Genomic DNA, 15,200 nt, shown 5'->3' with positions numbered 1-15,200 from the left:
AAGGAGCTAGAACAAAGGGTACAGAAGAAATCATCCACGTCATCAAGTGCAAGATGACAGCTATCAAAAGCAACATAAGAAGCATTAAAGAGCGACGCCAAAGGGGAAGAGAGACTATCAATTATGATTATCAAGATTCCAAGGGGGAGGAGAGGAGGGAAGGTTTATTTCTTCAGGAAATAGCCATTGATCAAGAAGGGATCATCATAGGCATCTACAACTTGGATCTGAACAAAGCTATTAGGATTGACTGCAAGTACCTTGTAAGGACCCATCCATTGCTATTGAAGCTTTCGAGAAAACTTGCCAAAGTGGGAATCACATGCTAGGATGAGATTCCCTTTTTTGAATTCTTTCTATTTAATAAAGCTATAACAATAAGCTTTGGATTGCGCTTGTGTGGCCACCATGCACTATAAGAATATCCTTCAAGTCTCATCCATCCAAACATTCTAAGTGTAAGAGATGGTGTTGCAAGGATTCGGCATCTCCCAAGTATTTTGTGATAGCCAGGTGGAACCATGGTCTTTCTATGAACCATCAAGCTTCAACGCCACTTTGTTGGTTCCCTGCCTAGGGTTAGGGTTTCTTTAAACCAATCGGTCCTCGCTCTTGCTTCAAATGGCCATGGTCTTTTGAATAATAGAGGGTAAGATATGCCAATAGAGTTGGGCTTTACCACCAGGTATGTCATCTAGTAATCTTTTTTAGTAATTGTGGTCTTGATGTAAGGAAGGATGCCCAAAGGCTTGATTCTACTCTGATTACCTAGTTTGATGAGCCACCACTAAGTAGGTTGCATGCCTTACAAGCCCAGATCTTTCATTTTCACATCCGTCATGATATTCACTGAAGAGCCTCCATCTATTAATGCACTTTTAATGAAGCATCCTTCTATCCAAACACCAATCTCTGGAGTACTAGGATCCAAAAAGGCATTAACCACCTCCACTTCTTTCATAGGCTCCAAGGCCTTATTGGTTTTTTAATCTACATTCCTGATTGGTAGGGTTTATGTGAGAATGCTTCTGAATCTCTTTTTGCAAATAGGAGATAGCATCAACAATTGTCATAATTTCAAATTAGGATGGAAGATATCCAAGCCTTCACCAAGTTATACACCTTGATGGGGTCCAATGGCTTTTTGCAATCCGCTAGGGAATGGAGTAATACCCACATTGTTTTTTTCTCTATCTTCAAGCAAGGGTTGCATCACCATGTCATCTATTACTCAAGGTACATCCATCTCTTTTGTCTCAAGGATCTCTGGTTCTACATCCTAGACTGTCTTTGTATCTTTTTGTAGCACTAGACTATTTTGCACTATATTATCCTGTTCTATTATGCTCTATCGCTCTGTTGGAAGCTTGAACTTGACAACTTTTATAGGTGGAACATTCTCTTTCTCAACTGTTTGTTCTCTCTTCTTGGCATGCACAAGTAGGGGCTAGATTGAAACACTCTCTAGCACTGTGGCCTTTTTCTTTGTGTTGGCTACACAAAGGGGCTTGTAATCCATGGATCTTCTAGGGTTTGAGAAATTTGGGGAGACATCACCCTTTTCTCTGTATGTATAACATTCCATTTCTTATCTCTATCCACCACCAGACTGTTTTCTTCTATAACCTTGAGTAGAGAACCTCATTGGAACAAAATTAGGACTAAACTCTCTGGGCTTTGGGCTGACATCTTAGATTCCAACAAGTTGACGTTGCTTACTCATCTTTATTCCTTCTTTCATGCATCTCCTTCAGAGAGAAGATATCCGCTATATGTTCTAGCATGCTCCAGGGATAGTTGATTTTTAGGCACATTCTGTGGCTAAATGTCTCACTTGATGGCACTTTCCTCACCATGTATTTTAGTACATCACATCTCTCCACCTCCTACAATACTCGATATGCTAGTGTAATTCACTTTCAGTGTTTGTATCTGTTCTATAATCACATCTATCAACTCTTTCTTGCTGCTTGCAATTGAGTTGAACATGTAGTCCTTCAAATTTTCTCCTCTTGGAGTACTTGGAGAAGGATTTTGGGACATCTCTATAATCATTGCATAAACTAGTTGGGTTGAACCAGAGGATCCTCTGCTCTAATTTTGATTCAAAGCTTCTATTGAGACTATAGGTTGAGGTTCTAGTTGGTAGGGTTCCATTGTTGTTCTTGAGTTGAGGGAAATGTTTGATGCCACTATTTTTGTGGTTAAACCATTGTTTGAGGCACTATTGTCTGCAGGGCCATTGTGGATTTAGTGCACTATATTACGATACTATATTCATTTGGACGTATGGATAGAGAACAGTCCCTTTTGGACTGCATTTGGTGGATATACCATCCTAGCATTGGAGGAGATAGGACTCTTCTTCCTGAGGTCATAGATAGCCTTACTTGAACTTCATCATATAGTCTTGCACGTTCCACTATAGCTTGCAGGTTGATAGGTCTTCTGAACTCCACAAACTTACAAACTTTTGGTTATATGGCTCTAAGAAAAACTCCCTTCTAGATGCCTTCATCCAAGTTATAGTTAGTCCATCTCTTCAATATGATTCCATTCTAGAGACATATGCTTCCACCCATTCTCAAGAGGACGTTCATGAATTCTTTATGCATTTGCTTTTCAAAACCTTCGTGCTTGAATTTGGTGAGAAAGGCCACCTTCAAGTTGTCTCCTATGCCAAAAGTTCATACTAGTTGTCTCTCATACCTTTGAGACACCACACATTTGAAAGTGGTAGAAAATATCTCCAACCAATGCTCTAGGGTTTTGGCATTGTTGGCTACACACACTACATGAAATTAGCTACATGAAGATCAAGGTCTTCATTGTATTCTCCCTTAAAGATTAGCAATGGGACTACATTTGCTAACCTATCATTAATATTTCCATGATGGATTTTTGTTGTGGGAAGAGAACCTTGATTCGCCATTGAAACTTCTATAAAGAGTGCCACAAGGGCATCACGGGAGGCCTCTACTACTAGCTTATTCTCAGATTTGATTTTTGTCATCTCTCTTCTCACATACTTTTGGATTTGTTCTAGTGCTTGCCTTTGTGTCATTCATCAACATAGGGAGTTGGCTCCACTGAGTTTGTCTATACTCAACAAAAGGAAATCACAAGGGCTTCAATATCTACAGGAATTTCTTGCCAACATTTTTTCTATTTCTTATTTTCAATGTCTCCAAAAAAAAATCATGCCACTACAGAGAGAAAGATATTCATTTCTCAAGGTATCAAAATTCATTCTTATGAGGATTGCCATAGTGCCATCGTCCTAATAGTACCAACTTAGGAGGGTTTCAATAGCATAAGTTATGTAGAACACTCTATCTACTAGCTTCTAGTGGGTTGCCAATTGGACAAACAAAAGGTTGTTAGTACACCAATTGTCCCATGTATCTTGTTTTTGCATCCACGGACAAGTCCTAGCTCTTTTTCTTCTTATTCTTGTGAACTTCAACTGACCATGAATCATAAAACTTCATCACAATCTTCCACTTAATGATGTCTAAAAATTCTTCAATGAAGGCCAAAGTTTCCATTGATACTCACTTTGTCCATTTTGCTCTTGATTTTTGTAGGAAATAGTTGGCTATAGTGATACAACGTTCTGTAGCTTCAGAAGACAATGGGATCAGTCTATCATATAGAACCCACATCAAGATAATGACACAAACTCAAACTAAAATCACGTAAAAATCCAACAAAAAATATGTTGAGATAACTAGGGGATTTAAATATGTTGATGAGGTGGTAGGAAAAGAATAGGGTGTAGGTTAGTCTTTTTCTTAAGTAGGAGTATTGCATGAAGACTCTATGGGGGCAGAACTAATAGACAGAGTATAGTCTGTCAATCTGGTTGACCTATGGCATGTTGTTAGAGCTATTGCTAAAGTTGGTGTACAAACAATGACCATGCATGCAATCATGCATAATTTTGGTAGAAAACATTTGTAGTATCCTTCATAATACCCTTATGCTTCTAGAAGGGCCTTTGGAACCCATAAAGTCATGATGCAAGGGTTATTATGGGGTTAATATTGCCAATGAGCATGCTTTCACTTGTGTTTTCCTAGCATGCGATGTGTAAAGGTGTGTGAGGAGCTTTTGGATTTTCACTTTCACTATGTAGTGGAGTTGATAGGTTGCTGCTTGTGTGCTTGACCAGTTAAGAGTATCGTGGTTGTAGGTGATTAGTTGGGCTGAGACATAGGTGTGATTTGAGTACACTTAGACCATACCTCTTTAGAACTAAAGAGTAATCATGTGAGCATCTGCTAATGTAGATGAATGTGTTTATCAACATAGTTAACATTGCAATTGGTTAAGAACTTCAACATTTGTCCTAAAGTAATATCAGCACCACTTCCTTCGTATTTTGAAAGAATATAGATAAGGAGTGGGATGCTATCAACCTTAATGGTGACTATCAATTTACACTTTCCCGACAAGGACTAAGATTTTCCTTTGTATGGATCCAAATTTGCATCCATTGGCTACACTTGTAGCTCTCCTAGGTCTTTCCAATAGTAGTATAGAAGTGCGTTATGATCCAACCCCTCACCAATAAGCACATTAGCCATGATTGACTTAGTTGCTATAACGTATATGTAGAGGCATGTTGCCAAAATCAGGGGCTCATCTTCCATTTATAAGTTGCTAATGGTAATAACTTTATATTTATAACTAGATCTAATGGACTTACTCCAAAGTGTGGTGTAGGATGATGATGTAGCTATTGCTCAAATTATTCACCAAAAAAAAAATCTATATGTAGCAAAGGACAATCAACATTCACTATGGGTGGTTCATGTAGAGATGTCTAGGTGGATAATATGTATTTATTATTTTTCTATTAAAATGGCCAATATATTGGCCATTTAATATTTCTAGCTCAACATTCCCTATCTTACTGATAATACAAATGCAAAAAGGTTTGAGGCCTAAGAGTTTCAAATTTTGCTTATGGCCTTTGATCGAGTAAAGCAACACAAGACCCCCCTTGCTATTGATTGACATGCTTATCAAACCATGCTTTACATTAAGCCTTTTTAGCAACAAGGAGAGCATAAATGGCTAATAAACATATTTTGGTCAAACACTCAAGCTCTTCTAGGTGATATTTCCATGCTTTTATACCTTCCCATAATTCTTGGTTAGTAATACACACACAAGGGATTAAGAACTCAATGGGTATAACAATGTATGTGCCTTAGGTGGGTCAAAATGGGATTTGTCCCATGGTTATCTTGTAAGCTATCCTTGATAGGCCCATAGTGTTGACATGAGCTTATGATCCCATTTTGAATGTGATATTGAGACAGTTTTTATCAAGGCATTGATGAGAGCTTTGTTCATGACTTTTGCCTAGCCATTCACTTAGGGATAGTAAGGACTAGACTTCCCATTGATGACCAGGAATGTAGATAGAAAATAATCAATTACTTCATTAAAAAAGTGTGTCCCTTGGTCATTGATGATTTTGATGGGGAAACTAAAATGTGAGATGACTTGCTCCTAGCAAAATCATGTAGTGGTTCATGCATCATTTGTATGGGTTGCCATGGCCTCAACTCATCTAATCATAAAATTTGTGGCTACATTGGACTATGACTATTGTGCGACTAGATTAATGGGTCCCATGAAGTCTATATCCCAATTTTCAAAAGGTTGGTGGGAAATCACTGGTGTGAGTTCCATCTTATCTTTTTGGATCAATAACTTTGTTATTTTCCACTCATCACAATGCCTAAAATTTTTGGTTGCATCCTTAAAGAGAGTGGGTCACCACAATTGGGATGGAAGCGCTCTTCTTATTATGGTATTCCTATTGGAGTTTCCTCTAGCAATATCATCATGTGCCTCTTGCAGCACATCCTTAATTTCATACTCACAAACACACCATCAAAGGAGATTGTCCTACCCTATGTGATACAATTGGCCAACTTGGTAAGGTTGGTTCTTGATTAGGATGTGTGTTAGTTAAGCTTGCTCAATTTATCCTTCTAGTAAGCCTTGCTTGAGAATATGGACAATGTAACGAGGTGTGAGATTGGCCTTAAATAGTTGAGCTTCCTATTAATATGGAACAAATGAGCACAATAGGAAGTTGATTGTCAACTCTTATGACCTTTTTGCTCCTAGTTACTTATGATAAGTGATTAGCAATGAAATGTTTTTTTTTTTGGTAGATAAAAATGGAAAATTTGAATTTCAACAAAACTAAAAGTCATCTAGTGATGGTGTCCTATGGCACGGGGCTTATTTACAAGGTATAGCAATACTTGATGGGGTCAACAAAAAGATGAGAGGTGTAGCAAGAACATAATTTCAAAAACCTTTTCATGGCATAAACCACCAGTAATTCCTCCTAGTTAATGACAAAATAGTGCATTTCAGCATCAATGAATTATCAACTAACAATCCTAGCTCATTGGGAAATCCATATTATGCTCACTAGGCTAGCACAATCCCACTCCATTTATAATTTTTGAGGCACTGATATGTATAAGAAACATTATCATCCAATCCAAGGCTAGCACAATCCCACTCCAATTGTAATTTTGGAGGCATTGATATGTATAAGAAACATTATTATCCAATCCAAGGCTCTAGCATTCTTCAATGCTTCGTAGGAAGGCTAGCATTCCTTTGTCTAGGCCTACATAATCATTAGCTTATAGAGTGGTCATGCAATATGTTATAGATTAGCACAAAGTGACAATAATACCTAGTATGGTTGAGGAAGCAATGCATCCCCTTTGGGTTGGTGGGTGGAAAGAGATTCATAATGACTTTAAATTTAGAAGTGTCGATTGTGATTCCATTTTTGGTTGTGGAACTTCATTAATCGTGAGGGAAGGTCTTATGGTTTTTTCTAAACTTTGAGTTTTTAACTCACTATTTTGGATATTGCATTTTAAGTTTTTGTGCCTTAAATGGACAAGAAGTTTGATCTTAGATTTAGTAGATTGGATTGGTTGTGGAGTTTATGGGTGAGAATCACTACTTTTGTCCGTATCAAAGTCAAAACTTTTCATGGTCATTTTTTACTATGAATACCTCAAGCTCTACTTTGATAAAGATTGTTGAGCTAGTCCCCCATTTGTTCATAGTCAAGTACCTTGAGGTATTCAAGCCATTCTAATTCTGAGTTCAATCACACAATGCCTCCATCAAAGAGCACATTCTCCGTCTAAGAGGGTTTGAGGTCTCCATACACATTTTCTCAATGGTGCAATCACCATCAATGTTAGAATCCACTGTGTCAAAATCAAAGTATTGTTGTCTTAAAGTGATCGGTATTCCTAAAACTCACTTTCTTAGCATCTACACCTTGCTCATTTATCAATGAGAAGAAGAGGCTATTATGGAAGTTGAACAAGATTGTGTATTGATTTGTCCATTGCCATGTGGGGTTGTTAAACAATCCTTTGATGATGGTCAAACTAGTGTCTACTTTGTTTCGAAAACATGGCCACCATGGTTGAGAATCTTATTGAATGCAAGCATGTCTGTTGGGGTAGGAGAGCCCTAGAGATTTGTGGGTACTAAGTCACGGGCCATCATAAAGAGCGGCACTCAAATTCGGTTCTAAGTGAGGTTCTAGAATGAGGGCCAAAGTATCTCATGCATCTTTCTGACTCATGCATTCATAGGTTGAATTTTAGATATTTTGTAAACGAAAGTTCCAAGGTGGCAAAAATGTGTATTCAATCCGGTTCACATCCTTGAGAGAGGGAATATGTCTAGCCAATGATCAAGGGGTTGAAGGGTCATTAGAATCTCTTCGTAATAATATAGAGATATGCAAACTGTGTCCTTCCTATTTCTTAGAAATACTAAATTGTTTTCCCATTCCTCGATGCATCCATGGTTGATCAACAGGTGAGGTTTTCTAAGACTCCATCTCAATGTGGGTTGTCCTTCCTATTTCCTAGAAAGACTAAACCATTTTTCCATTCCTCGATAAGACTATGTTGTGCATCCATGGTTGAATGAGCAATAGGTTGTAGTTGACTCCTTTCATAACAAAAAAGTTAACCTTGAATTGCACCCCAAAAATCTTGATCAGTCAATCTCTTAACACTCCCATTGGTTTGAGTTTTAACCCATCAGCAATGGTCTGATTAAAATGTAGTGTTTAAATTGGTGGCGTTTTGCAGGCTTGGAGTATGCTTGGATTAACTATGCTCACGTTGGCTCTAGTATCAACAATTCCTCACCATGTAGTGTCTCCAAGGGTTTCCACAGGAAGAACAATATATTGCTCAGCTCCTTATGGGTTGTGTGCAAGTACATATGCACTAATGCAATGCACAAGACTTAGTGCACTAGCTTCACTAGTGCACTATGGGTGCATGGGTGTTAGTGGTGAGTACTAAGTGTCAATGCATAGGTTTAGCACACGTGTAAGGTCCTAGTGCAAACAAGTGCACACTACTACATGTGCTTGTGCACGGGTGTTAGTGGTGAGTACTAAGTGTCAATGCATACGTTTAGCACACATGTAAGGTCCTAGTGTCAATGCATAGGTTTAGCACACGTGTAAGGTCCTAGTGCAAACAAGTGCACACTACTACATGTGCTTGTGCTAGTGCCTCTGTGAGAGTGTGCACACATGTGTACGAGTACATGTGCACTCAAATCTACACTATTGCACTAGGGTCTCCGCACGTGCATAAGGGTGTGTACCTAGATGTTTTTGTTGAGATTCAGCAATCACACTCACTAACAGCCTCTTTGTATGGAGCTTCAGGGCCAAGGACATGCAGGCTTACCTATCCCATATGCACAGTGGTGCCTACTGCAGTTTCCTACTTTCCTATAAAGCATTGTACTTGCTTCCTTTTCTTAATGCAATGATAGTACTCTTTTCTTATCAGTAAAGTGTTAGTGTCATTGTCTGCATACACAAGATTGTGTTTATGAGTCCAAGTCTCAATCTTGGAACCTAATTCACTTGTGTAACAAACACTGTCTTTGTCTCCTCCATCATGAGTTTACTCTTCTCCTTCCATCCACCATAACTCCCTACCATGTCCTAGATCCCGCTCACTCTAACATGGTATCAGAGCTCAGCTGAGCATGGCTTAGCTCTCCTCTACTCTCTCTCCATCTCAGGTCAACTCAAGTCAAGTTTATGGTTCCATTTCTCACCTCCATCTCTACTTGACCTTCCTTGGCAGCCATAGCTAGCCTGTACCTTGCCTGCTTCAACTTCCTAGATCTCTCTCCACAGGTCAAAACTCTTGGAGCTTCCTTCTGGAAAAGTGTTCCCCAACTCACAAAGCTTTCCTGTATCACATCAGTCCATGACATTTGGCTATCTAGAGCTCAGGATTGTGAAAATTCTCAATCTCTGCCCTGTGTTTGCCATAGCCAGATAGGACATACCTCACTTGGAGCTTCCATAACTCCTCAACCAGGCCACTTCAGCTCCTGCTTCCTTCTAGGGGATTGTTCTCTTACTCAATGCGCTCCACCTTGGCACATCAATCGATCACATTGTTGCTCTCTGGCCCTGGCATTGGAGAAATTGGCTGCGCCTGTCCTAATCTGCGCCGTTTCTGATTAAGCTCTCTGCTCATGCCGTACTGCCCGCGATCTAGTCGATTGCTATGGGGCTTTGATAGTTCTTGAAGTAAGCTTCATTTTCATAAAAAAACTTTTGAAAATGATCAAGTATTGAGTTCACAGCAGCTGAAAAACCAGGCTCCTGTCTCAGAAACCCTAATGCCACCATAGCCAAAATCTCCCAAGCTCATTTTTCTCTCAGTTTCTCACTCCTGCCACTAAACCAAGCTAAAGCCTACAAAATCTGAAGTTCCCAGCATCAAATCAAGGAGGGGAAGATTTGGATTTTGAAGATCTTGAAGAATTTTGCAGATTTGGAAGACTCAAGGAAGAAGATACAAACATAGTGTCCATTGACACTCATCTAGTGCTCTTAGCACTTGTGTCTTGTGACACAACCAACTCTTCTGCTGCTGAAATCTGAGAAATTGGTGCTGATTTGCTGATGCTTCATCCATCCAACATGGGAAAAGACTCTCCAAATGCTCGGTTCAAGGGAGTCGGGTTTCACACCTGGCAAACCCACATCAAGCTCATCTTGATGAAGAAGGGTCTCTGGGCCATCACAAATGGCAAAGAGAAGAAACCTTGGGATGCGGACCTTGCAATTACTTGGCAAAAGAATGATGAGAGAGCCAAGGCCATTATCAAACTGGAGCTAGACGATAGCTATATCCACCATGTGGATAACTGTGAGACCTCACAGGATACATGGAAGAGACTTGACACCTTGTTCGGTGCACAATCTAAATCATCAAAGTATGGCCTCCTGATTGAGTTCTTCAGGCTTGAAATGAAGTCCAACACATCACTTGCCACACATATAAATTACATGGAAGGACTCCTAACCCAACTTGCAGGAATCAACATTAAAATGGACGAAGATGTTTGCATCGGTGTTCTACTTAAGAGTTTGCCTCCCAAATATAATAATGTATCAACAACTTTAATCAACATGCCAAATCCTGAACTTGTTGATATCCAAGCATCACTGTTAGAAGAGGAAAAGAAGCTAAAAACTAAGGAAGAACCAAGTACCTCTAGAGATGAGCATGCATTATATGTTGGCAACAGATACAAAGGCAAGAAGGATCAGCTCTTCTGTGACTTCTGCAAAAGGACCAGACACACCGAGAAGTTCTGCCACGCAAGAAAGAGATCCCAAAAGGCCTATCTAGTCGCAATCAAAGAAGAAGAAGAAAATGGAGCAAAGGAAGAAGAAGAAGAAGAAGACCACCAGGAGAAGGACAAACCTCATCAGTCCTTCTATTCAGATAGACTTTTTTAGTTTTGTATTTCCTTGCCCTAATGCTTCTGGCCATAAGCTTTGTAAACTCCTCATGTAACTTGGCATTACAGTCCCTGTACACTTTGTGAGGCCCCTGTTACAGCCTTTGGATGTCCATCATGTTTTGGTGCCCACACTTAGCCTTTTCTGCGACAGCCTCTGGTGTCTACCATGTTTGTGGTGTGCCCACACTTTGCAGGTGGTTCTCATTACAGCCTCTACACACTTTGTGCCTTTTTAGTTGTGATTGAGGAGGGGTGTTGAGATTTAGCAATCACAATCACTGACAGCCTCTTTGTATAGAGCTTCAGGGCCAAGGACATGCAGGCTTACCTATCCCATATGCACAGTGGTGCCTACTACAGTTTCCTACTTTCCTATAAAGCATTGTACTTGCTTCCTTTTCTTAATGCAATGATAGTACTCTTTTCTTATCAGTAAAGTGTCAGTGTCATTGTCTGCATACACAAGATTGTGTTTATGAGTCCAAGTCTCAATCTTGGAACCTAATTCACTTGTGTATCAAACAGTGTCTTTGTCTCCTCCATCATGAGTTTACTCTTCTCCTTCCATCCACCATAACTCACTACCATGTCCTAGATCCCGCTCACTCTAACAGTTTTGAGTGCACATATAAGGCCTCATTGTCTTCCCTTACTTCCCCTTGCCCCCCCCTGTGAATAGGGTGGGTGTCACAGTTGTGAAGGAAGTAAGAGGGGCTCTTTGTGTGTGCATTAGGGTTAACTAGGATGGAGTGACCTATAGTAGGTGCACTAGAATGCAATGTAGTGCAAATGTGGTTAAAGTAGTGCACTACTACAAAATGTGGAGTGCATTATGTTGTGTCTTGGGTGCAAAGTGAATGCACAAATGTGTGTAATGCAAGGTGTAAGTCCAGGTGCACACACAAGTGCATCGGTGTGTTAGTGTAAGTACCTATGCACTAGGGTGCGCAAGAGTGCACATGGGTACACACAGCTACACATGAGTGTACACAAGTCCACACAAGTACACTAGGATGCATAGTCCATTCATTGATTTACTATGAGTGGTGGGGCAACACAAGGCACTAGGAGGTGCCTTCCTTGCTCCTTTAGCCTATCAACCTTCCCTTACAAATAGGATGGGTGCTTGACCAAAGAGAGAAAAGGAAGGAGGGACCAATGAAGAGGCCATGGGTGCCCAATATTGTGTGTGTGCATGGTGGTATGTGGTGGAGGGCATACAAGGTTCAAATGCATATGGTGCATGTGTCACTATGAGTGTCAATATGTGCATGTGTATTATTTAATGTGTCCATGAATGTGTTAGTGTGTGTGCGTGCACATGCCAATGCACAAGTGTGAGGTTGTGCACATTGGAGTGCTCACAAAGAAAAAAGAAGAAATTCAAACTTAACCAAGATTTAAATACTAGGAAATAACCATAGCTTGACTTTAATCAACACAACACATGTAGTCTAAGTTACCCATAGGGTGTCAAGTGAGCCTATCACCCATAGTCACTTATTTAAATGTAGTCAATCTCCTTACAAGGCAAATGCAAAAATTTATGCATAGATTTTGAGTGAGTGCTTTATATCTACAAGGGTTGAGTTGAATAAGGCTCCTTTAGCTCTACTCATGGTGGCTCTTCCATTTTCTTGATGGCTCATCCTTCTTAGCTACTCCTCTTCTCTCTATCCATAGTATTGTTAGTATGGATGGTGGAGCATAGAGATTGGCAGGGAGAGACTGGGAAAAGGAGAGGGTAGATGGGTAGCAAGAAAGATAGGGGTCTAGAAGGTTTTTGACATTGATGATGTTCTTCTTCCCTTGAGACCTCCTATGTCAGACTTAAGGCCAAACCCTCTCTCTTGTTGTTGAGACAATTAGCTTGATGCCTATGTCATCATAAAGACACAGTCTATTGCTAATTTCTAGAGAGAAGGTAATGAAAAGTTAAAGGTCAATTGATGAAGCTTTTGGATGTGGATGAATATGTTTTTGGGGTCAAGGTAGATGTTGATGTTGCTAGAAAACATGTGGGCACTAGGAGAGCATGTGGATCTATTGGTCTCTTACCTATAGTAATTGTGGATAAATTAAGAGGAAGCCTAGATTGTTTTGGCCCCTATCCAAATCATAGAGAGAAAGAAGTCTTCAGAGGGGAGATTTGGACTCACTTTTGGGCCTTATAAGAATTACCATGTCATCATCTTATTAAAAAAGGGGCCCAGAGATAACTATATCCATTGTAAGAAAAACTATATCATCTAACATATCATTGGAAAGGACTTGACGAGAGGATTTTAATGCATCAACCTCCAAAAAAATTGGAGTTCGTATGGTTAGGTTATGGCTTTCCAACCACAAAGTAACCTCAAAACTTTGGTAGCAATAGCTTAACCCTCATTGGTCCTTAAGAAAGATTCTCTAAAATCCCAAAAAGTTTAAACCCCAAAGCGAGTCCAAATCTCCCCTAATGCTCCTTGACAATAATAACCAATCCAAGCTTGTTATCTTCTCCAGGAAATAGTGATCAATACCAAGCATGGTTTATTTGTACCAATTTCTCCACATGGCCAATAGAGAACTTTGATGTGGGTTAATTGTCTGTAGGAGGGGATGAGGAAGGTGGTGTTGAGAGATATAAAATCACACCCATATGTGCCTCTTTGTATGGAATAGCTAGGCAAGGAACATGCAGCTCAATCTAGGAAGAGTTGCCTCTTTATCCCATAGGCACAGTGGATGAAAGTGGTACCATCTTGCAAAACTATAAAAGAGTGTACTTGACAATCATTTGAAAAAATGCTATTGTACTTTTTGCTTTTAGTCTTATCCATGTTTACTCAAGATTTTGTTTATGAGTCCTATCTTGGAACCTAATTTACTTGAGTAACAATCTGTATGTTTAGTCTCAATCATCATGCTTCTTGTCATTGACTTTCATCCTTCATAGTTAAGGCTTTCTCAAAGATCCATGTTTCTCAACATGGTATCAGAGCCATGATGAGCTCAGTTTAGCTCCACGCACTTCTCTTCCAACTCTCCTTAATCTCAGTCCAAGCTCAGTTTCAGTAGAAGTCTTTATCTCTTCACTCCATCTTCACTCTCTACCTCTTGACCTCCATAGCCAGTAGCACCTACCTCACTTGGGAGGGCTGAGATCTCTCCAATTAGGCCATATCTCACCATGATTTCTTTTGTTGATATCTTCTTCTTCTCTAGGCACTTCATCCTATCACTTTACATCATGACACTGTTGTCTATCTACCTTGGCATTATGCGTTGATCATCTCACTATTCAAAATGTGCCATTTGTTGGTTGTACAATTCCCGCCATCTACATGTAGTGTAATTGATATTGCAATCTTGAGGCTTTTGAAGTAGTGCTATGGAATCTCTCTTGACAAATTTTAAGCTCAAATAGTCCATTGTGTGAGCTACCATAAGCAAAAAACTAGTCCCCTATATAAGCCCTAAAGTGGGTAGCCATAACCACTTTCACCACAGCTCATATTTCACTCTATTTTCTCACTTCTCTCAATTCAACCAACCCACTGCCACTCTAATCCACTACACTACTAAAGTTCTAGTAAGATTTCCACATCAAATCAGTAAGTAGGGGAAGATTCAACCATCAAAGTTCAACATCAAGCTCAACAAGTATAGTATCCTTTGATACTCATTAGTGCTTCTTGGCACTTGTGTCTCTTAATGCATCCAAGCAACTCATTTACTAGTCTAATTTGAGGGTACTAACTCATTGCTACTCTTGCCATCTACTATGGGAAAAGATTCATCATGCCAATTCAAAGGAACATGCTTTCACACTTAGTAAACAAGGATCAAGTTGATCTTGATGAAGAAGGGCCTTTGGTCAATAACCAATGGCCAAGAGAAGAAATGTAGAGATGCTACTCTTGTAGCAGTATGGCAAAAGAGTAATGACAAAGCCCAATCCATCATCAAGCTTGAGCTTGATGACAGTTATATCCACCATGTAGACACATGTGATACATCTCATGCCACTTGGGAATAGTTGGATACACTATTTGGTGCCCAATCTAAATCCTCAAAATATGGATTGTTGATTGAGTTTTCAGGTTGGATATTAAGGCTAATACATCCCTTGCAACTCATTTTAGTTATATGGAAAGCCTGCTAGCTCAACTTACAGGGATTAACTTAAAAATGGATGAAGACATATGCATTAGAGACTTTCTCAAGAGTCTTCCTCAAAATTTTGGTAATGTCTCCACCACATTAATTAATATGCCAAATCCAAAGCTAGTAGACATCAAAACATCACTTGAAGAAGAAAAGAAGCTCAAAGGTAAAGAAGA

Source organism: Lygodium microphyllum, chromosome 23, assembly GCF_053477565.2.
Source record: "Lygodium microphyllum isolate KBCC chromosome 23, Lygodium_microphyllum_v1.1.10, whole genome shotgun sequence".
In the NCBI taxonomy this organism is placed as follows: Eukaryota; Viridiplantae; Streptophyta; class Polypodiopsida; order Schizaeales; family Lygodiaceae; genus Lygodium; species Lygodium microphyllum.
Note: the sequence above shows the minus strand (reverse complement) of the source record.